Below are 24,358 nucleotides of genomic sequence, written 5' to 3' on the forward strand. Positions count from 1 at the left end.
TCAACATGCAAATGCATGTTGATGGCCCTATTAGGTATACGCGCGGGATCCAGTAAGTAAAATGTGCAGCCAAGCCGCACATTTTACTTACTGAAATTAGCGCCTACCCAAAGGTAGGTGCTAGTTTCTGCCAGCACCGGGAAAGTGCATAGAAAAGCAGTAAAAACTGCTTTTCTGTGCACACTCCGACTTAATATCATGGCTATATTAAGTCGGAGGCCCCGAAGAGTAAAAAAAGTTAAAAAAAAAGAAAAAAAAATGTAAAATGGGCCGGCGACTGTTGAGCTGAAAACCGGTCGCTCAATTTTGCCGGCGTCCGGTTTCTGAGCCCGTGGCTGTCAACGGGCTCAAGAACCGACGCCGGCAAAATTGAGTGTCGGCCGTCAAACCCGCTGACAGCCGCTGCTCCGGGCTAAAAGGAGGCGCTAGGGACGCGCTAGGGACGCGTTAGGGTCCCTAGCGCCTCCTTTTGCCTGTTTCTACCGCACCACCTAATTTGAATACTGAATTGTGCGCACCGGCAAATGGCCGGTGCGCACGCCAGGAGAGCGGGCATTCGTCCGCTCTCCCGCAGACTTTACTGAATCAGCCTGTTGGAAAGCTGTTAAATCTAGCCACGTTGTGAAAGTATACAACCATTGCTAGTGGTTCTACACACAGCCTTTTTTCTAGATGCCTAACTCCTTAGTTAGATGCCTAGATTCTTTCAAAAATGTTCCTCCTGCTATATTTCAGTTAATCCTATATTTGTTTTTAGCTGTGAGATGTAAAACCTGATGAGGATTTCAGGGAAACACTATCCCTACAGACCAGAATTAATTTTGTCTAATGATCGTTTATGCTGGTCTCGTTGTGCGAGTGACAATCACTTCCTTACAGCATTTTTATATTGTTACTAAGCATTGCATTAAACAAGGTGTACCGCACTACACACTGGTGCCTCTGTCTGGCACTTCACACATGCTTTCTACTTCCCTCCCTATACTGATGACACATTTTATTTTTTTTTCTTCTGCATTCTGAAAACTGGTTTGGATAACTTCCATCCCAGCAAGGATATGCCTTTGAAACTTCATGCAGAAAATAACTGGCATTGTTCAAAAGTAGTTTTCTTGTCAAGACTTGGCAGCTCAATGGCTATAAAATTAGGTCTTCGTGCCCAGGCCTTGCCAGAATCCATCTCAGTACCTCATGCCCATTAATCTCATTATTTATTCTTGAATAAGAAACAGCAGATATTCCACACATGAGCTGCCACACAGGACTCAAATCACTAATAGAAAAGGTAGTCATTTCAACATTATTTTTTTCATTTCCTATATAGCTGCACAATGGGGCATGGATCTCATTTACATACTAACATTCTCAGTATAAAGTATGAAATTGCTCAAGGTTGGACATACCCCCAAGTCAAATATAGCAGTGGTTCCCAATCCTCTCCTGGAGGCATATCTTACCAGTTTAGTTTTCAGGATATCCATAGCAAATAGGCATGAGAGAGATTTGCATACATTGGAAACCCGGTGTATACAAATCCATTTTATGCATATTCATGATGACTATCTAGAAAACCAGTCCAGTTAGGTATGCCTCCAGGACTGGGTTGGGAAACAATGATATATACAGGTTGCTGCTCTCATTAATCCAGTCCTAGATTCCCACATCTTGAAAAATGTAGGGTATCCTATTGCACAAGAGAGATTGTTAAAATCAGTTTTAGAATAACTGTTTGTTTTCTTCATATTTATTTTTTTGAATTCCTAGGAGGTTTTGTATATAGATATGCATTTTCCACCTATTACTGATACAATTCAGTCTTCTAGAGCCTTAGAATAAACAACCTCCACAATTCAGTCTTCTAGAGCCTTAGAATAAACAACCTCCACCCCTCCCCCCTCCAATAAAAAAAATACATGTGGTTTAAGCATTGCAAAGCACCACTGGGAGCTACAGTTCAGAGGTATAATGAAGGATGGCTCTGGTAAATATTAGTTCTTGGTGTCTGTGCCATGTTAAAACTATTTAACATTACAGAGGATGAAAAACAGAACCAATCATTGTTTCAAGGAATATGAGAAGGGTGAGGGAATATTCTCCCACAAGAGACATTTTCTCAGCTTGTATCATAATGGGAAGTCTTTAAGATTTGCTACAAAATGTAATATGTTTTTTCTTATTTATTCCCTGGTGTAGATGCCTTAATTGTCATAGGGAGTGTTTTACTTTTGCCTTCTGTTAATCTTTTCCTTTAAGATTTATGTCAAGTCGATGGCTCAGCCTTGTACGATTTTGTAAACAATGTATAAATGTTTCCAGTTTTCAAAGATTTTCTTTCTTCTTCAATTCTAAATTCTATAATAAAAGTTGTTCTTTTTTTCCTGCTCAAGCTATCCAGGTGCAGGCATGTGTCCAACTTCTGTTTTTTGGCCTGGGTGAGCTTCTGGTGTCCTTGTGGTAACAGAGATCCTGGGAGTTGGGACTAGTTGGGGTACAGTATGCATGGAAATCTTGTTCACTTATCAGGATAAGAACATCAGTGCCTCCATTTGGTAAAACCTGGATATCCATGCTATGTACCTTGATACCCTCTAAAAAAGAAAAATACTAAACCCAAATAATGGGACTGAGAGAAAAGGAAAGATTCAAATCATTACTCTACTGAAGTAAAACCAAAAACAAACTTTACTTAAAAGTGATCTAGTAAATTAATATTGCAAAATATAAGAAAAAATAAGTTAAACTGTTGGACGGTGACTTTCAAACTGAGATGCAGGCACATCTTGGAGCATGTGCGTTAGGGCACGTCCAGATACACGGCACATATGCATGCTCATTATAAAATAGCCTGGCCATGCCCACATGTGCACACAATTTTTTTGTTTTATTATGCATTTCAAAATAAAGACAAGAATACCTTGTACAGTAACATGAGGCATACAGCAGGGATTATAAACAGTGCCATAAAAATAAGCAAAGAAAATTCAAGCATCCTCATATAATAAAAGGAAAATGGGGGAGGGGCATACAAGAGAAAAATAAGCAAATGTATAACACCAAGAAATTAAGTAAAAAGCATGTTGAGAAGACAAACACCAGTGTCATTTTGAATAAAGCTGGACGATTAGAGCGACTACTAAGGGTGCAAATCTAAGAAAGACCAGAGTTGAGTTGGTTTAAAAAAATATATATAATTAACAACAAGATGTCGAATAGAATACTTACAGGGATATTGCAAAACAAATTGACCCCCCCCCCCCCCCCTTAGACAATACCTCAGAGCGCATTGAGAGAAATTTTTTCCTATGAAGTTGGGTAGCTCTAGTAAGGTCAGGATATATCCGTATCTTTTGACCATAATATAATGAAGAACAATTTTGAAGGTAAAATCTAAGATGTTATTTCGGTCGAAGCAAAAGCAAAAGACACCAAAAGAGTTCCTCTTTGCGAGATATCTGTAGATTGCGAGTTTTCAAGAATATTCGTAAGGTCCAAAGCAGTATCCTGGGGTAAATTCTCGCCTAGGGCTTCTTCTGGTTGGTGTAAGTAATAAGCCTTAATTGTAACAGGCATCGCAGCATTGGGAATATACTTTCTAAACAAATCTGCAGGAGAAATCAATTTAATAACAGGAGAACTTCATATTCTCAGATTGAGGGATCACAAGGAATTTTCAATATTCTCAAACTTTCTGGAGTATATCTGGTCTGATTGAACCAGATTTTGCTGAATTTTTGCTGAATTCTTTCCAATCAAGTAAGCCGAGTATCCATCCAGTGCCACAAGCTTAATTCCCTGGGATGAAAATGAATTTGAATTAAGAAGAACTCGATTATTTCTATCCAAAACAACCTTAGAGATGAAATAGAAGTTTCCAAAGTCACTAAAGAATTCCAAACAGCTTCTAAGGTAATCACGGGGGATTTACTCAGACCAAACTTAACAACTGGGACGTTCTCCACATCACCTTGACTCTGAAGAACACCTTCAGCTAGGCCATCTGGAGGGGGCCAATATCAGGGCCAAAGATATAGGAGCAACGGCTCCGGAGGCCCCCTTAACAGAAGGATTCAGTTCAACAATATTCAAAGCTGTCTTCGCGGAAGAAAAATCAGGGCCCCCTGCCTCCGTGACAAAGTCAAGGCTCCCTGACTCACCTCCGAGAAAGCCGACGATATGTCCAATAGCAGCGGCAGCTCAGCGGCTGAATATGGTCCCCACAATATTCAGCTGGAAGATCCAGCATTATTATAATCAAGCAAGCTGCCTCTCCCAATCATTCTCGACTCGTTCAATCATAGTCACACACAGGTCTTTAAACTTATGTGAATTGACAAGACAATATTCAATAATTAGGTGACTTACCTCTCTTACCTTGAAAGGAGGTCGCTCCCGGACCCCCGCTGGACTTTTGGCAAGTCTTGTGGGGGTCAGGAGGCCCCCCCCCCAAGCTGGCCAAAAGTCCCTGTGGGTCCAACGGGGGTCCTGGAGCGGCCTGCCGTCCGACGCCAGGACTCAAAATGGCGCCGATAGCCTTTGCCCATACTATGTCACAGGGGCTACCGGTGCCATTGGTCAGCCCCTGTCACATGGTAGGAGCACAAGATGCGCCGATGGCCATGTGACGGGGCTGACCAATGGCACGGTAGCCCCTGTGACAAAGGCTATCGGCGCTGTGATGAAACTAGCACCGAGGGTCTGAGTGAGTTCCCGGACCCCACCGCTGGACCACCAGGGAGTTTTGGTAAGTCTTGGGGGGTCAGGAGGGTGGAGGGTTGTAGTTAATTTAGTAGTAACGTATTTACAGATCAACAACTTATTGAATTCTCCATACTTCCGCATGAAACGGAATTGACCCCCCACGAATACGGATCACGTACGCAATGAAAACTTTTTGCCTGCACACATCCCTACAATAAACTGGTGCCCCCATCAAATTCTCAGTCAGAGAATGAGATCTCAGTGCAGACTACAGCTAGTCTCAGATTTCTTCCACTCAAAAAGGCAATCCTAGATGATTCAACAAAAACATCATGAAATTGCATCACTTCATGATCGCCAAGATCTTGGTCACCAAAATCATGTACTGCAAAACACAAGTGAGTCAGAATAACACTAATTTTTGCTAATACTGCAGTTTTGACACAGTGATATCGGCTGTAAACATCAGTTACCCAAAAGATATACGTCTTTTATAGTCAATGATGTCTGTGCACAGATATCATAGGTGTATGAACTGGCTGTAAAGTAACCACAATTTCAAACTTCCTGAATGACAATTTTGAAAATGCAAAAAGGGTTGCGATCAGTTAAGTTCCTATATAAAATAGTTATCAGTTTATCATGATTCTTTGCAGTATCAGGTTGATTTTCAGCAATTCATCAGATCATTGCAGTTGAAATTATATTTTTCAATACAACTGCTTCAGCCATTGCATTTTTCAGTGGTAATAAGTTCTCTTAGAACCTCTGGACTCATATATCCTTACTTTTCACCATTGGTGTTAAGAGATATAACTCACCTAGAGAGAAGAAAACAGAGAATATTTTGAAATCTTACCAAAGCAGATAAGAATGCTCTGAAGTTGTTCAGCTTGTTTGTCTAAGTTCAGTGCTTAGCCGGGTTTGAAATTTCCTATGCACTAAATGCCTCTGAGATATCCAGCCAAGTAGTCAGTTAGCTAAAACTTAGCAGATAACCTGAAGGTGTTCCAGGAGCTGCATCACTTCTCCAAATAAATTAGCCAGATAGACACCAATATTTGGCATTATCTCACTAAGGGGGTTATTTTCAAACTTGCATTATGGTCATTTTGCATGCGTTAAAGCGTTTTCACATGCAAAAAGCAGCATAACGCATGGTGCGATGCTAATTTTGAAAAGGGGGAGGAGTTTAGGGCAGGATTTTTGTCAAAGTGGGCTGGCTTTGCAGTTGCTGAGCAGGTATTTAGAGAGAAAGCTGACTGAGCAGGGGTGAGGGGAAAAGGAACTGCTGTTGTGTAGGGGGTGAGGAGGAGGAGAGAGGGGGCACTACAAGACAGGGAAAGAGTAGTAGAGACGAGAGGGTGCTATTGGGCAATGGGTGGTTGGAAAGGAAGAAAGGATGCTGCTGGACATGGAATAGAGGGGGAAATAGGAGGTTGCAGGACAAGGAGTGAGTGGAGGAGAGAAAGGGGAATGTAGGTTAAACAGAGGGTGGTATTGAAACAGGAATGTAGGACAAGTATTGGAGGGTTATAAAAAGTGGAGATCTATGGAAAGCTGTAGGGGAGATAAAGAGATAGATGTAGGGCAAGAATTAAGGTGAGAAAGAGGGGGATGTAGGGTATGAAGTGTAATAGAAAAAAAAGAGGGAGATGCAGGGCACAGAGTAGATTGGGACGGAGATAGGGATGAATATCATGGTCCGCTCCATGAAAGATGGATGAAAGGGGCAATGGCTAAACAAATATAATGACTGGCATGGGTATGAGATCTTTATGCTGAGGCGTAGTTGATACGGCTCGTAGGCAAACCTATGAAGCCTATGTCAACAGCTGGCAAACGTGCCCTGATGCAGGACAGGCTGGATCTTCACCTAAACCAGCTGCCTTCCCTGCAAGTTGAGCCCTTTGGTTCTGGCAGCCAGCAAGACTTAGGTGGGTTACAAAGGTGGTATAGAAAGCAAGAATCCAAGGGCATGACAGGCAGCAGGCTGAAGATACTGGGACAGGCTAAGGGTCAGGGCAGCCAGCAAGCAAGCTTAATCAGGTGCAAGGCAAGAGGTCATATCCAGGTGGCAGGCAAACATGGTCAGGTCCAAAACAAGAAATTAGGTCCAGGAGGCATCAAATGTGGTCAGATCCAAAGCAAGAGGTCAATATCAGGAAGTCAGGCCAAGGATGGAGAAAGACACACAAGATACACTGGACAATACAGGCAGGGCAGGACAAGACTAGACAAAACAGGCTGGACAAGGCAAGGCTGAATGAGACAGGCTAGGCAAGGCAAAGGACAGGAACACAAGAACAAGGAAACAGGAACACAGAAGCAAACAGGAACACAGGAGCAACACGCACTGCTCTAGGCAGAAGACCTGTTGCTGATATGAGGCAATAATGCGGGACCTTTCCTTAAATAGTTTGATAGGGCTGATGTCATCAGGAGGAGTCGTTGTGAGTTTTCTGTCACTGGGTCTATATTATGTGCACATATGTGAATTTATGGACCTTAGGGAAGGCGGCAGCCTGGCTGGGATGGCCTTTGTAACAGGTATCTTCATACTTCGAGTACTCGTTGCTGATAGAGAATCCTCTCTATTCCTTGTTCTTGACCTTCGATGTTCCCGGTTCCTGTCTTCATCATTCCTTCCCTGTCTATGTGTTGGACTGACTCTACGGATATCGACTTTGCTTTGTTTGACTACGCTTCAGCCTATCTCCGGACCCGGACCTCTGCTATGCCTGACTACGCCTGATTTCTCCGTGATCAGACCATCACCTTGATTGACTATGCCATAGACGTCTCTGCGTTCAGAATTCTACATTGCTTTCCACGACCTCCGCTTGCCGTTGGCCCTGCTCCAAGCTTGTCATTGACGCCTCTCCTAGCCTATTCCCTAGACGTTGACTTATCAGGCTTTGGCCTATCTTTGCTCGAGCGCCTCCAGCTATTCTCTGTTCCATTGGTGCCCAAGTTCCAGTACCATACCCAGTCCAGAGTAGGACTATGCCACCTATCGACTACTGTCTCTGGGCTGAACCAACATGGAATTTTCGTTGTAGCGAGAAGGGTAGCAGCTTCTCTGTGAGAAGCCAGGAAGAATTTGGGATGGTTCATAAGTGTCTTATTCAAGATGTTGACACCCAGTGGAATTCCAGCTATCTGATGCTGCAGAGGTTAGTGGAGCATCAGAGACTTCTTCATAATCTGTCTAATCCGATCACCCCCACGGGGAGATGTCAACACTTGATCCAAAATTGTCCATTTTAAATCTGTGAAAGCGTGGCTTTGCTGAACACAGTGTGGAATGATGGGAGCTGTCAAAGTCTCTGTATTTAATTTGGATTTATGCTCATTCAAGCGTATTCTAATTTTCCTGGTGGTTCTTCTGATGTATACCTTGGGACAGGTACACATAATAGCATAAACAACGTGATCTGAATCGCATGTAATGGCTCAACACTCACCGACTACACATCTAAGGAGGACAATATCCCTGATGAAAGGTCCTTGAACGGACCTGAAACGTGGCTGCGTCGGTCACCCATCAAGACTATCAGATAAGTCGGGATGTTGAATGAGCTTAGTTATTAAGCCTTCAGATATAACTCCTTATGCCTAGCGAGGTTGTTTACAAGCGCTTGAAATCATCTATACCCTTTGTTGGGATCATTACAATTTTGCCGGGACATTCACATTTCAGTTCATTATTGATAGAGTGATTTTACTCACCATTACTAACAAGGACAATTTTTTTAAAAATACACTTTTGAAAGATTTTCACTTGGTGTTCATCACTGGATGGAGGAGGTCCGTTTATGATTATAATCACAATCATATTACCCCTGTGGGGATCTATGATAATCATATATGAAACGTTCCTCTCTTTCCTAAAAGGTTTTTTTTAAAAACATATTAGTTAATAGCCGTTCAAATTGCTTTACTCAATTGAGATCAGGAATTTACATATTGATTTGATAAATTGATCACGAAGGATTCAATTGGTGGTTTCTCAATAGCGTTTAGAAATCCTTCTAAAGTTAATTTGGTGCTTATTGGTAGTTTTTTTTTTTTTTATAGATATATCTCTGTCATAGCACTAATGTCTTAGTTCAAAAATTCCCAAAAAATAGATACTTAGCTCAATCAATGGCATATCGATATAATATTTTGCTGATACTGTATCATTTCAATGAATCATAAGTTGTTCCCAACATGGACCATGTTTCGGCTAAATTAGCCTTCATCAGGGGATTTTCTTTTGTTCAAACATTATCAACTCGCCACAAACTCTTCATATCTCCACACCTTTCTCCGGAACAAAACTGTTCTCAAAACCGGGTATTCTTGCCGACACAAATTTAACAATGAGCGTTTTGGTGCCATTGTTAAATTTGTGTCGGCAAGAATACCCGGTTTTGAGAACAGTTTTGTTCCAGAGAAAGAAGTGGAGATATGAAGAGTTCGTGGCGAGTTGATAATGTTTGAACAAAAGAAAATCCCCTGATGAAGGCTAATTTAGCCGAAACATGGTCTGTGTTGGGAACAACTTATGATTCATTGAAATGATACAGTATCAGCAAAATATTATATCAATACGCTATTGATTGAGCTAAGTATCTATTTTTTGGGAATTTTTGAACTAAGACATTAGTGCTATGACAGAGATATATCTATAGCATTGTATTTATTTGATAATAAAGGAATTACATATAAAAAAATCAAAAAATATACATGTATAAGAGAGTGGGTATGTGATTATAATTCATAGTGGCATAAGAGCTGATACCGTCTGAGGCCCTGTGTGGGCGGGAGACGGTGGATTGACACTAATAGGCACTTTGACTGTATGATACCTTTCTCTTTATTTACATATATTGAATAAGTATTTTAATATTTTCGGGAATATATATTTTTCCCTCTCCATATTTGATTGTTATATATTGGGAGAGGAATTTGACTTCTGTGGTGTGATTAACATATCAGATGCTATTGTAAACCTTAATTGTTCAAGGCTGGCATGAGAGTTGATGGAAAGGTTGATCTTTATGAAAATCAATCTGCCTTAGCTGGATTTCCTAGAATTTCCATGTGATTGACACCTTGGAGATCTTGCTGCCACTGTGCCTTTTAGGTCTTATTGCTGCTATGCCTTGCTGCCATACGCATGATGCTACACCTTGGAGGTCTTGCTGCCATTCTGAATTACTACCATCCATGTTCCTGATGCTAAACCTTGGGGATCTTGCTTCTACTCTGAATTGCTGCTGAACCTGCCTGTGATGCTACACCCTGGGGGAACTTGCTATACTCTGGGGTTTTTGCTGGCACTCTGCCTTGCTACCATACCCCTGATGTACTATATTGTGATTCTGCTTCCACAATGCCTTCCTGGCATCCATGCCCCTGTTACTACACACTGGGGGTCTTACTGGCACTCTGCCTTGCAGCCATACTCCTGATGTACCACCTTGGGGATGTTGCTAACACTGTGCCTTGCCTATGGCACTGATGCCACAATGCTTTGCTGTCTTCTCTTTGAAGTACCTCCTTGGGAGTCTTGCTGATACTCTGTCTTGCTACCTTTGATGCTACACCTTAGGGTTCTTCCTGATACTCTGACTTGCTGCCTTGAATGACCCTGATGCTATACCATTGGGGGACTTACTGGCACACTACTTCACTGTCAGACCTCTGATGCACCACCGTGGGGGTCTTGCTGCCACTCTGCCTTTCTTCCATACCCCTGATAAACCATCTTGGGCATCTTGCTGACATTATTCCTTGCTGCTAAATCCCTAGTAAACCATCTTGGGGTTCTTGCTGGCCCCTTTTCCTTGCTTCCACCCATGCCACTGATGATGCACCCTAGGGATCTTGCTAGCAATCTGCCTTGTTGCTATCATTCTGTCTTACTATGATATCTCTGATCTACCTTATAGGGGGTCTTGCCGGCCACTTTTCCTTGCTGCCATCCATGCCACTGATGATGCACCCTAGGGATCTTGCTAGCAATCTGCCTTGTTGCTATACTTCTGACACTATGATTTGGGAGTCATACTGCCACTATGCCTAGCTTCCATGCCCCTGACACTATATCTTAGAGCTGTGGATGCCTCCATGCTTTTTTGTGCTGGGATCCCAGCCTAGTTCTTCTACTCTGCTTCTTTCTTGATTATATTGGAGTGTTTTCGCATCAAAATAAAATGTAAATAAAGAAAAAAACTACAGGTTTCTCCTCCCAACTTACCTTTTTTCTAGTTCTTTGTCTTTTTTGTTGTACATCTTTTGGATCCTGCCCTAGTTTTCCCACCCTGATTCTCCTTTGTTTATAAAAACATAGAAACATGACGGCAGAAAAAGACCACATGGCCCTTCCAATCTGCCCAACCATCCAATTAATTTATCATTATAATTCTCATCACTTCCTTAGAGATCCCCTGTATTTATCCCATGCTTTCTTGCATTCAGATAATGTTTTTGTCTTCACCACCTCAACTGTGAGGCTGTTCTATGCATCCACCACCCTCTCTATAAAAAAAATATTTCCTAAGATTACTCCTGAATCTACCCTCCTTACTTCCACTTTTATAAATAGGAACCATATCTGCCTTTTCCATTCCTCTAGAACTACTCCATACTCTAAGGAAGCATTGAAAAGGTCAACCAGCGGAGCTGCCAGGACATCTCTATGTTCCCTTAATACCCTTGCATGTATCCCATTCAGCCCCATCCCCTTATCTACTTTAAGTTTAGTTAGCTCTTCACAAACACACTGTTTTGAAATTTGATTGAGGTTTACCTCACTTCCAATCGTATTTGTGTTTGATTGATATGGTCCTGATCGAGGCCCTTACACAATAAACACTGAACAGAAATATTTGTTAAGCAATTTTGCTTTTTCCTTATCAGCCTCTACATATTCCTTCCCTTCACTTTGAGCCTCACAATGCCACTTTTGCACGTCTTCTATCACTAACATATTTCAAAAAAAGTCTTGCCCCCCTCCCCCTGTTTTATTGTATTTGCTATTTTTTCTTTTATTTGAAGTTTCACATTCCTAAATACTTTCCCAGCTTTTTTCAGATTTTGTCACCTGTCTTTTTCTTTCGGTGATCTCTTGAAGTTTATGAATGCTAACCTTTTCTCCCTTATCTTTTCAGCTGCTTCTTTAAAAAGCCACAATGGTCCCTTTTTCCTCTTCCCTTTATTTACCATCCTAACAAAAAGATTAGTTGCCCTTATGGTATCTGCTTTTAGTTTTGCCCAATGTATTTCTTCTTCCCCTAAATATTCTCATCCAGCTAATAACTCCTTGTCTCCAAGTTTCTTCTTCTACCCGACTTCTTTTCTGACTCTAAGTCTGCCACTGTTTCTGACCAGCCTATTCCTGGCTGTCTCATGGTGCCTTGGAGAATGACTGCCATTACTGTTATCATTTTACCTCATTGTGGTGCATTGGGAAAGTCATACCATTGTTGGTGCTACCTTTGCTGCTCTCTTCGTGCCTTCTCGGCTTTGGGCTATTCATACAAATATTGTTGGTTCCCTTTGCCCCTCTCATGTTGCATTTGGAATTTTGATGTTTCTGTGCTGTTTGTAATACCCAGCCCGAATGTTGAGCCTTGGGGGTTTTGATGCCTTTCTGCTGTTTGCAATACCCTACCTGCACTCAATATTTTGTGAGTTTTGATGCCTCTGTTCTGTCTGAATTACCCCACTCACAATCTGTGCACTTTGGGGGTTTTGATGCAGCTGTGCTGCTTGTGATCCACTGCCTGCACAGGAGGTTTGATGCCCCTCTGCCTTTTTAAATACTCCATTCACACTCTGCACATTGGGCATTTTGAAGCCTCTGGGAGTTTTGTGATTCCCCACTCTATATGACTTAGAAAGTTTTAATGCCACTCTGTATTTCTGTTGTAATAGAGTAACCCTGCTTTCCTTCTTGTTGCATGTGCAGGACCAGGATAGATACCTTGTCCACCTTAAACACTACAGAGGAAGAGAGATCTGTGGTCGGGACTCTGCTGGGGCAGGGAGAGGCCTGAGAGCAGGACCAGAACCTAAGAGTGTAAGCCCATCTAGGTTCAGGAGACCCCCACGTCTCCAGGATTGGCAGCTCCTATAAAGCATTCTGTCTAAACTAGAAGGGAGTGAGCCTATACTGTTCAGAGTCAAGGCCATCTACAAACCCTGTATTTAAGTGAATACTGCTAATGTAGGCAATCCAGCGCTGAGCTGTATTGATATTATAAATAAAAGTTAAACCTGTTTTGCAAAAGGCAGTGTGACTTTGTACTTCCAGTCAGGGAAACACTGCTCAATCTCCCATACTGTCTCACTCTGTATACTGCTGTCATTACTTCTAATTTACACCTACTATTAACATCTATGGATGTGCAGGGTAAAAGTTTGATTTGGTTTGTTCAATGTTTTGTAGATGACAGTCATTTGTCAAGTTCATTTGTTATGAAAAAAAAAATATTTGTTCCTTCATTTCATTTGCTTTTTTTGTTTTACAATAAAATCAATGAGATTAGACTCTATTAACTTCATTGTGAAAGAAAAAATGGGCCAGGGCCCAGACCCAAAGCTGAGTTCTGTGGCCAAGGCCCAGTCCTAAGCCTAGGCCTAGAGCTCATACTGACCTCCAGCCAGAGACTGTGACCCATCACATAGGCCCAAGTCTAGGCCAAAGACAGGCCTGTGTCTAACCTTGTGCAGACAAAAAGTTTATGTTCATAAGTCCATAAGTCGAAAGGGGGGGTCAATATGGACATAGGGGCTGACCTGGCACCAACATGGTCAGCCCCTGTCACATGGTAGGAGCACAAGATGGTGCCGATGGCCATGTGAAAGGGGCTCACCAATGGCACCGGTAGCCCCTGTGACATAGTAGGTCAAAGGCTATCGGTGCCATTTTGAAACCGGCAGCCGAGGGTGTGAGTGCAGGGGTTGGCTCCTAGACCCCCCACTGGACCACCAAGTAGTTTTGGTAAGTCTTGGGTGGGTCAGGAGGGTGGGGGTTTGTTTAAATTGACTCTTTTAGGCGGCTGAATAATTCGACGAAGATTTGTTGTGTTCGTGAGGAATCGCGATACATTTCGCTTCCCCACGAATACAACCAATAGGGCCCTATACATTGTGGATTCCCAATTCATAGGGAACGAATGCACACCCCTATTAATTTGGTTGGTGCCCTTTGCCCCTCATTTGGATCCTTGGGGTGTTCTTCCCATTGTGGGTGGCTGCTTTGGAGTTTTCATGCCATTTTATAAGCTGCTTTGACCTTCCTTCCTCCTTCATGGTGCCTTGTGTTGGTCATTGCCACACTCAGTGTCACTTTTCCCCTCTCATGCCTCCTTGGGGTGTTCATACCACTGTTATGCACTTTGTCCCAGATTTGGAGCATTGGGGTTCTCTGTCCACTCTTCCTGCATTTTTGCTCCTCTGCTGCTGCCTTGGAGGACTGCTGTCATAGCCCTATTGTGAGTCCTGGGGCTATTGATGTCACTTTTGGTGCCAGGTTGACACAGTCTTAATGCATTGTAGTGCATTCACCCTTATGATGATTTCTACACGCAAGTTTCATTAGCAATGATTAGAAAACCCCAATTTGGGAGTCCAAAATAGGTTGTGTTGCTTCCCCCCATTGACTTCAAAGGAAAACAAATGAACAAATAATTAAAATAAAGAAATTGTGTTTGTTTGTTTGAAATGAACCAAACAAATCATTGTGACCTACAAAATAAATAAACTGAAACAAAACTTCCATCTGCACAATCCTACTTTTCTATTTCTCCATGCACTTTTTCACTTGCCATTGTAAAGTGATTTAGCAATGAAGCTGTAAGAAAAATAATTTCTCCTTCTGCAGCAGCTGGTACTGCTGTACTTTGAACTCCTTCTGCTAGATTTTGTTTTCTTTGTTGGAGGGGGAGGGTTGTGCATGCCAGAAATGATTGATCTGATTGACGGGTGTATGCTATTGGTACTGATATTGTTCTGGTAAGTCACATAAATGGCATTGATTGGTGAAATTCTGAAGTAAATGTTACCATCCCAAGACTCCATCCCTTTTCATTTCATTTAGGGGCAATTTTCCTATTATCCACTTAGCTTCAAAGTCTGAGGCTATTTTTACCTGCGATCTTTCCAGCAATTTTCAAAATAGAACTATGCACAGACTTTTACTTTGAAAACAGGACAAGACACATGCATAGTTTTCAAAATTTAGAACTATTGTGTAGTTTTCTCCTTTGTCTTAACTCTGTCCTGGGAATGCCTGTTAGGGTTGACTGGTCTGGATTGAGGGAACATTACTCGGGGAGTGCCATGAGATGGCAGGTCAGGACTAGGGCTGGTCTTTCGCCTAGCCAGCCCCCTCCCCCGCAGGTTGAGCCCTTGGAATCTGGGGGCCAGTAAAGCTTGGCTATGGCACTGGTACATCTTGGAGAGTGCTGGCAAGGGCAGGAGCTGATATGATAACAGAGTACAGATAAGGATTGGAACTGGCCTGGGTTTGCATGCAAGCAAGGACTGGAACTGGGGCTTGATTCAAGGACAGACACAGGGCAGGACACAGGCTGAGCAAGACAAGGACAGGACACATGAACAAGGAATACTGAACACAAAAGACTGTAGGCTAGCTAGACAAGAGGATACTAGGAGGCCTGGAGGCCATAGGGTAGGCAGCAGGCCTGAGAAGGCCACAGAGATAAGCTAGACTGAAGGCCTGAGAAGGCCATAAGACTAAGGCTGAGGCAAAGCAGAAGGCCTGAGAAGGCCACAAGGCTAAGGCTGAGTCAAGGTAGAAGGCCTGAGAAGGCCACAAGACTAAAGCAAGGAGCAAAATGGCCCAGAGGCCGCAAGGCAAGGGGTCAGGGCAAGAAACCAAGTCAGACTTGATGTGAAGGTTTGGGTGTGGTGTAGGCAAGGATGAGGAGGAGATTGGCAAGGCTGGAGATAAGGTTCACCGATGACTCCTAGTGGCTAAGAGGCTGCACCACAGGCTGAATTGGATGAACAATGAAAAGCTGACGTGGATAGTATGGAATGGAGCTCTGAGGAGACCTCTGCTGGCAGGAAGGCATCATAGTCAGGTATGATGAGGCAGCGTAGCAGGTGAAGTCATAACAATACCTCCAGTACAATGTGAGTAAAAACACATCAGTTGTGGAACTGTGCGCATACTTTTATTAGGATGTGCTTTCATTTGAAACAACATTGTCTATATTGTTTCATGTCCTTTTTACTGAGAAATCTAAAACAATACACAAATTTTGATTATTTTTTTTTAGTTAGCAGTAATTCAAAAAAGCACATGCTAAATCAAATCATGTGCAATAATCACATAGGGCCTGCTTGTAAACAGCATTTACATGTGAGTTTTACACATGTAACTATGTACTTTACCTATGTAAGTGGGTTTTTGAAAAACTTAGTCAATAAAATATATTAGAGTGCAGTCAAAATTAAAAACAGACACAGTTTATGATAATTAGTAACATAAAGGTTGACAGTCTGCCCAGTTATTTGTATCAACACTGTTAAGGATATATCCCAGATGCCAGCTGTAGAAGTTTGACCACTTTTAGGATATCACTCAGTATTCAAGTTAGTTTTTTTGTTTCCCTGTTTTATTCTCTGTCATCCTAGGTAGATGAATATACTTAATCCTGCACCCAATCCTCCAGCCCATGTTTTGCCATCAAGCTTTGTTATAAAATTACCAAAATTAGTAAGACAGTTACCAGAAAACTAGTGAGGCCCTTGCCTGGACATCTAGTCACATAGATCCTTGTGACCATGCAGGATGAAACCCAGCTGTTGTCAACCCATTGGTATCGATCAGTTGATTACTGGGGAGTTCTAGCCTGTTGGTTCCAATCTAGCTTTCCTGCGACCTGCAGGAGAGGCAAACATACAGGCAAAATTGGTAGCAGTTTATAAGCCTTATAGACTGCTACCAATCTTGCTTTATGTTTGCTTCTCCTTGATAAAGCTTCACCTTGAAACACAGCTCATGCCGGGGTCGAGATTAAATATTTCTCCCATGGCAACAAGTGATCTTTGTCAGCAATACTTCAAATGACTTTTATATTACATAAGAACATAAGAAATTGCTATACTGGGTCAGACCAAGGGTCCATCAAGCCCAGCATCCTGTTTCCAACAGTAGTCAATCCAGGCTACAAGTACCTGGCAAGTACCCAAACACTAAGTAGATCCCATGCTACTGATGCCAGTAATAGCAGTGGCTATTCTCTAAGACAACTTGATTAATAGCAGATAATGGACTTCTCCTCCAGGAACTTATTCAAACCTTTTTTAAACTAATTACATACTATGCCACAAATACCAAAATCAGCTAGCCTAGACATCATTATCGTATGATCGGGCATATCGAATGCTGATATATCTAAACAAATAAGAAAATAACTTTGCCCAGCAGCGAACAAACCATACTTAATATTTCATTAATGAAATAAAGTTGGATTCATTACACTTAGGGTCAGATTTTGAAAGGGTTACACGGGTACATTACGCATAGGCTCGGCGGTGCGCTCAAGCCCCGGGACGCACGATGTCCCAAGGCTTGCAAAAAGGGGCGGGGAGTGGGCGGTCCTGGGTGGTCCGGGGGCAGGGCGGGGCCTGAGCCTCCAGGCACAGTGGCCATTTGTTGCTGTGCCCGGGATTGCGGGCCGGCCATCGGCCGGCCCGCATAAGTTAGCCTGCCAGGAGGCAGCATTAACTTCTTCAACAAAGGTAAGGGGGAGTTCTAGGTAGGGCTGGGGGCGGGCTAGGGAGGGGAAGGGAGGAGAAGGGAGGGAAAGGTGCAGGGGGACGGGAGGGAATGGAGGCAGGCTGTGCGGCTCGGTGCACACAAGTTGCATAATTGTGCACCCCCTTGCGCGCGCCGACCCTTTTATAACATGCGCGCGGCTGCGTGCACATGTTATAAAATCGGGCATAGATTTGTTTGTGCCAGGTTGTGCGAACAAATCTGCGCCCGCGCACAGGTTTTTAAATCTGCCCCTTAGCATCTATTTTGATTTTATGGTTGAAAACCACACAATACTTTCAAAACCAGGTTTAAAAATTAATTTGTAGGACTATTCATTAATACTCTTGCTTTCCTTGGATATTTTTCATAATAAATTGAAAATTAGTTTGCACTATTTTAATTTAGTATATTTTTAAACATTTTTAAACTCCTTATGGCTGCTCTACAGGAGCATTTGCGCGTCCATTACGTTTTGTGGGCATTTGATGATTTTTGCTCACACCATCCTCCTTGCCTTGTATATACTTTTAGCTGATGTGCTCTTTTGCACTCCTCCTTTATTGATGTTATATGATATAACATCGTGAACCCCTGTGCTAATATTGTAATTAAAAGTTGTGTCTCAAGTATTGACTGTGCTTGTCCATGAAGAGAAATGATTGTGGAACTGACCTGTACTGGAAAAGTGGATTGAATTTAAGCTTTATCTTAGCCATAATTATTTGCAGCTTTGATTGAAGTTATTTATTTGTACCTACAATGCATCATAAACCAGGGGATGTTTTTTATTATTGCCTTATCTAATAATAAACCAGCATTCAGGCACCTTTCCCAAGTGTGGTCTGTACTGCTCCTTGCTTTCCCTTTATCAACTCTCCCTTTTCCTCTGCACTCAAGGACGTGAAGGTGATTTGTTTAAAATACTGAAGTATCTCAAACCTGTTCCTACCACTGTCCTCACTTGAATTCTCTCACAGAACTAGTTTCCACCACCTCTGCTGGTAGGCTATTTCAAGCAGCTAGAACCTTCTCGGTGAAGTATTTTTCTCATGTTTCCATCTTGCAAGTTCAAATCATGATCCCTTCTCCTTGAAATTCCTTTTCTTTGTTAAACTTCATCTTCCCATAATTTATTGAAGCCTGTCAAATATTACAGTGCTTCTATCCCCTTGTGAAACCAGGTTGTCTGGCATCCTGCAATTTACTTGTTTCAAACTGCAGCACAGTTTTCCTTTTGCCAACTGCTGAAGCTCAGATAATGAGTTTATAGTTATCTTCCTCTTCTTGCTCTCACTTTTGTGTAGCAAGATTATATCCAATTTCCTCCAGTCTCTCAGTATCTGCCCTTGTCTTCTAGGATAAGCTGAACAGTTGTGAGGGGTGCAGTCAACACTTTTCGGAGTTCCTTCAGTATCAAGAGGAACATTCCAATCAGGCTAATTTAATAGTGTACATGTATTCCACATTTTACAGACTACAGTCAGAAGAAGGCATATGGCAAAACAAATTCAATAATCAACAAAATTACAATATAAAAAGCTTCAAAATATTACAAAAAAGTATCATGAAGAATAATATAAAACAAATAAATGCTCTATAGTTTTAATCAGTACGAGATCCAAAATAGCCTCTCCTCAACTGAACTCTTCTGGCTTGCAGAATTCCTCTTGTATGGTATCCCATAGTTTCATGTTTAGTGGGTTGCAGGCTGCAGTTTGCCACACTCGCCTCCTTGGCTGGAGGCCCCCTGCCACGCCCCAAGCCGTGGTCCGCTGCACTTCGACACAGCAGGATATCGCCAACTTCCATGCAGCCAAACGCCGCCAGTTCCAGCTGAATCCCTGCTTCCTAGGCATGTGCACACTGGACCTCTGTCCTCTTAAAGAGCCAGTAGCAGGAAAAGCCTGTGACACCAGAAGATAATGTCATGTCAAAGCCCTATAAAGGGCTCACTCACATCTGCATTCAGCACCTCAGCAACATGTCCCCTTACTGTTCTGTAGAGCGAGTTGCTTCAAGTGTCTTGTCTTCAGCCTTGTCTCCACTTGCATAAGACCATAAGAACATAAGAAATGCCATACTGAGTCAGACCAAGTGTCCATCAAGCCCAGTATTCTGTTTCCAACAGTGGCCAATCCAAGTCACATGAATCTGGCAAGTAACCAAACATTAAGATAGATCACAATCTACTGTAGCTTATTAATTACTAGGGATGTGCATTTGTTTTCAACGCACGGGCAATCCGCAATGCATACGTCCCTATTCGTTGTATTCGTGGGTTAGCGAAACGCATCGCGATCCCCCACAAATACAACATATCATATTAGTTTCATTCTTTTGGCTCGCAGTGATTTCTTAGCAGCCATTTGAAATAGGAGAAGGCCATGTGGGAGTATCCATAGCAAAAACCAGCCCTTTCCTGTGAGTCATAAGTGACCTCACAGCCCTGTCATAGAGTGGGTCAGACAGGTTGGCAAGGAGACGAGAATGCAACCTATCAGAGCTAAGCATTTTTCTAATGCAGCCAATCGCTGCTCTCAGTGCTCTGTGATGCTATTCCTGATGACACAGCAGTATTTATACCTTAAGCATGCGGTGCCATGCACTTTCTTTGCGGGGATGGTCTGGGGAGGTGGTCCAGGGATGGTGGTTTTACTCAGAGCTAGTCTGAGTGTCTCATATCTGTATTCAATTGCTAGCTACTTTGATATAATTTTCCATTGAAAAATATATTTATTCGATTTGGCTGCAGTGCCAGCTAGCCATGTTTCTTTTTTATCACACTTTTTTTTATTGATCTGAGATGGTCTCTCTGTCTGTGCCACTGAGAGAAGCTGCTAGCATTGGCATTTTTCTGCTTATTTTACCCCCTGGGGTAGGTTGCAAGCAAGATTTGGGTGTTGTGGGTGGGAGATATATTCAATTTCTAGCTAGTTTGATAGAATTGCAATTGAAAAAGATATTTCATTGTTTTTGCTGCTGTGCAAGCCAGGCTTTTTATTTAACTGCAGTTTTTTTAATTGTGCTCTTTTAAGCCAAGAAGGCAGTGCACTGGGCATTAGTGGGCACTGGGCAGTTGTGCAGACTCACATATATTGGGACAGCAGTCCACTTTTAAGCCAAGAAGGCAGTGCACTGGGCATTAGTGGGCACTGGGCAGTTTTGCAGACTCACTCCACTTTTAAGCCAAGAAGGCAGTGCACTGGGCATAAGTGGGCACTGGGCTGTTTTGCAGAATTACATATATTGGGACAGCAGTCCACTTTTAAGCCAAGAAGGCAGTGCACTGGGCATTAGTGGGTACTGGGCAGCTTTGCAGACTCACATATATTGGGACAGGGGTGCTCTCTGAAGCCAAATACCCAGTGGGCCTCTTTTATACTTACAAGCTTGGAGTGTGCACATACAGCGGTCCCAGTAGAAGTGTACATCCAGGCACTGCCTCATGGACCTGTGGGCAGTTTTGCAGACTCATGTATATTGGGACAGGGGTGCTCTCTGAAGCTAAATCCCCAGTAGGCCTCTTTTATACTTACAAGCTTGGAGTGTGCACATACAGCGGTCCCAGTAGAAGTGTACATCCAGGCACTGCCTCATGGGCCTGTGGGCAATTTTGCAGACTCATGTATATTGGGACAGGGGTGCTCTCTGAAGCCAAATGCCCAGTGGGCCTCTTTTGGAAATAATTATTTTAATTGAAATCCCTAGTAGGCAGTGACATTAAATCCATTATGTCAGGGAAAGCTAGACGTGGTCAAGTGATTTGGACTGGCAGAGGAGGCACTTCAAAAGGCAGTGCCAGTCCCCCATTAAAGTTAAAAAGGGACCTGTTACAATCTAAAATCTCTGGAGGGGCAGGCAGTTCCATCCGGGAAAAAATGAAATTGAAATATGATGCATCACCACCACCTGTTTCTGACTATGTAGCTTTGGAGATGAGGGAAGGGAAGGCTGAGTCATACAAGACAAAATGGTGACACCCAAAAGCAGCAGTGCGAAAGCAGACTCGACTTAGCGTTGAAAATGTAGTGCTGGCACTGTTTGCTTCTGATTACGATGAAGACTCATCTTCTGTGAAATTCTCATCATCAGAAATGGAAGAAGTAATAGCTGAAGAAGGTTTAGGAGGATTAGTTAGTCCTGTCTTAGCCTCCACTTCAGTGCTGCAGGGGAGAGATGAAACTGATGATGAGGAGGAGAAAAAGCAGTCAGCGCAGGCACAGAGTATGACTGATGCCCCTGGCATTGCTTCTCAGGGTGCACCCACTATTTCAGCTCCAATGCCAGCATCTACCCCAAAGTCTATAGGGAAGGGATCACAAAAGACATCTGCGATCTGGAGCCACTTTAAAGTGATGGAGGACCCACATTTTCCTCAGTGTAATTACTGTGCCAGGGCTATTAGCAGAGGCAAGCAAATGGGACATCTAACTAATTTTGGCATGATGCATCATATGCAGAAGCAACAACCAACAGTACTGCCATCTGGGGATGGTGGCAGTACCAGTCAAGGGATCACTTTTTCCAGGCAGCATAAAGTGGTTGAAAAGGAGCAGAGTCACCCCAGGCCCTCAGTCCCTTCTAGCAGTCATGTGTCAGGCCAGCAGCCCCCTGCCATGTGGCAGAAGTGACAACCCACCATGGAGGAAATGGGGTGGTGTTCGGTAACGCTATCCCGGGGTAGGAGGAAGGCAGCCTCAAAAGTTGTAACCAGGCGCATCGGGGAAATGATTGCTCTTGATGACCAGCCCTTGCAGATAGTGGAGAATGTGCTTTTCAAGCATTTGCTGAAGGTCTTAGTTCAAAATTACAAAATCCCCTCCAGAACCACAGTTAGCAGAAAGGCCATCCCCAGCCTGTACAGCCAGTATTACAGTCGCATCCAAGCGCTGCTAGCTAAGGCAGAGAGGAGTGTGCATTTCACCTGCAATATCTGGACCACCATGAATGCTACACACTCTTACCTCTCCCTGAAAGCACTCTGGTGGGACCTGGTTGAGGCAGGGGCACGAAGCAGCTCTATTAATGAACAAGTATCAGGGTGGAGGTGGGCTTTACTAGGGATGTGCAGAGCAAAATTTTATGTTCATATTTTTTATGTCCGAAAGGGGGTCCCACTTGCGGCCAATATGGACATAAAAAAAATCCAATGAGTTGGGTATATGTACATATGTGCAAAAAAAAAATTTAAACCCCGTCACCCTCCTTAACCCCCCCCCCAGACTTACCACAACTCCCTGGTGATCGAGCGAGGAGTGAGGACGTCATTTCTGCAATCCTTGGCGAGAAGCATGTGACGTCGGTGGCACGTCGAGTGACGCGGCGTCACGTGATTCCCGGCGAGTTTGCACCGGACGGCTCGTTCGGCCCAAAAAGAACTTTTGGCCAGCTTGGGGGGGCCTCCTGACCCCCCCCAAGCTGGCCAAAAGTTCTTTTTGGGCCGAACGAGCCGTCCGGCGCGAACTTGCCGGGAATCACGTGACGTCGCGTCTGAGTGACGCGGCGCCACGTGATTCCCGGCGAGTTCGCGCCGGACGGCTCGTTCGGCTGCGAACGAGCCGGGAATCACGTGACGCCGGCGTCACTCGACGTGCCGCCGACGTCACATGCTTCTCGCCAAGGATTGCAGAAATGGCGTCCTCACTCCGCTCCATCACCAGGGAGTTGTGGTAAGTCGGGGGGGGGGGGGGATTAAGGAGGGTGAGGGGGTTTATATTTTTATTTTGGCTCAACAATCGCGATTTCCCACATATCGAACATATCTATGTTCGATATGTGGGAAATCCGATCGTTTATGTCGTATCAATTTTTTAAGTTAAAAAAAAAAATGAGTTGCGTTTCACTAATGCGGTCAATCCGAATGCACACCCCTAGGCTTTACTGCACACCTACCTGATGGACAAGGCCCATACCTCAGCCAATGTTCTAGCATGCATCAGACAGATGCTGGCAGGCTGGCAGCTACATCAGTGAGACAGGAATCTTCAGGTTTCAAGAATTTGCTTCTTTGTCACAGTCAATAGTGCAAACATGTTAAAGGCAATATCTGAAGGGCACTTTCAGAACATCCGATGTTTTGCACACATTCTGCACCTGGTAATGAAGTCAGCTCTGGGGTTGGAGTCCAATCACTAAGAGAATGAATACCTGCATACGTTAATACACAAGTGCAGGAACATAACAGCGCACTTCCACAGAAGACTGAAGGCAGGGCAGGTTATTCGACAAAAGCAGACTGATTTGGAGATGCCTCACAAGCGTCTCATTCAACACATTTCCATCCTGTGGAATTCCACCTATATGATGCTGCAGAGGTTAGTGGAGCAGTAGACACCCCTTCATGAACTTTCTGCAGCAATGGACATAGGTGTGCAGAATCCCCTAGGGCATCAAGATTGGTTAGTCATGAGTCAGCTGGTAAAAATCCTGCAGCCCTTCAAGGATGCCATGGAGGAGCTGAGTTCCAGAAGTGCCACTTTGGCTGACATCATCCCCATAGTTAATTTTCTGGAGGAAAATTTGGAGGGCTTTAAACAGGAAGAGGGAATAACAGCAGAGGTGCTGCATTGTGTGGACTTTTTTCAGAAGCAGGTGCAAGATAGATTAAGGCCTTTAACAGAAGATCAGACATACATGCTTGCCACAGTCTGTGATCCTTGTGTGAAAGGGAAACTCGCCTTACAGTCCAATTGTCTCACATTTGTGAAGGACCTGCTGTTACTAAAAGTCCGTGAACAGGAGTGCCATAGCCAGAGACAGATTAGGCATGAAGCAGAGAAGGAAACAGCAGGCACTTCAGAGAGTTCTGCTAACCCAAGCAGGAGCAACACTCTATCAGCAACAGCTGGTACTTCCTCCTCCACTTCAGTA

This window comes from Rhinatrema bivittatum, chromosome 2, assembly GCF_901001135.1.
Source record: "Rhinatrema bivittatum chromosome 2, aRhiBiv1.1, whole genome shotgun sequence".
NCBI classification, from domain to species: Eukaryota; Metazoa; Chordata; class Amphibia; order Gymnophiona; family Rhinatrematidae; genus Rhinatrema; species Rhinatrema bivittatum.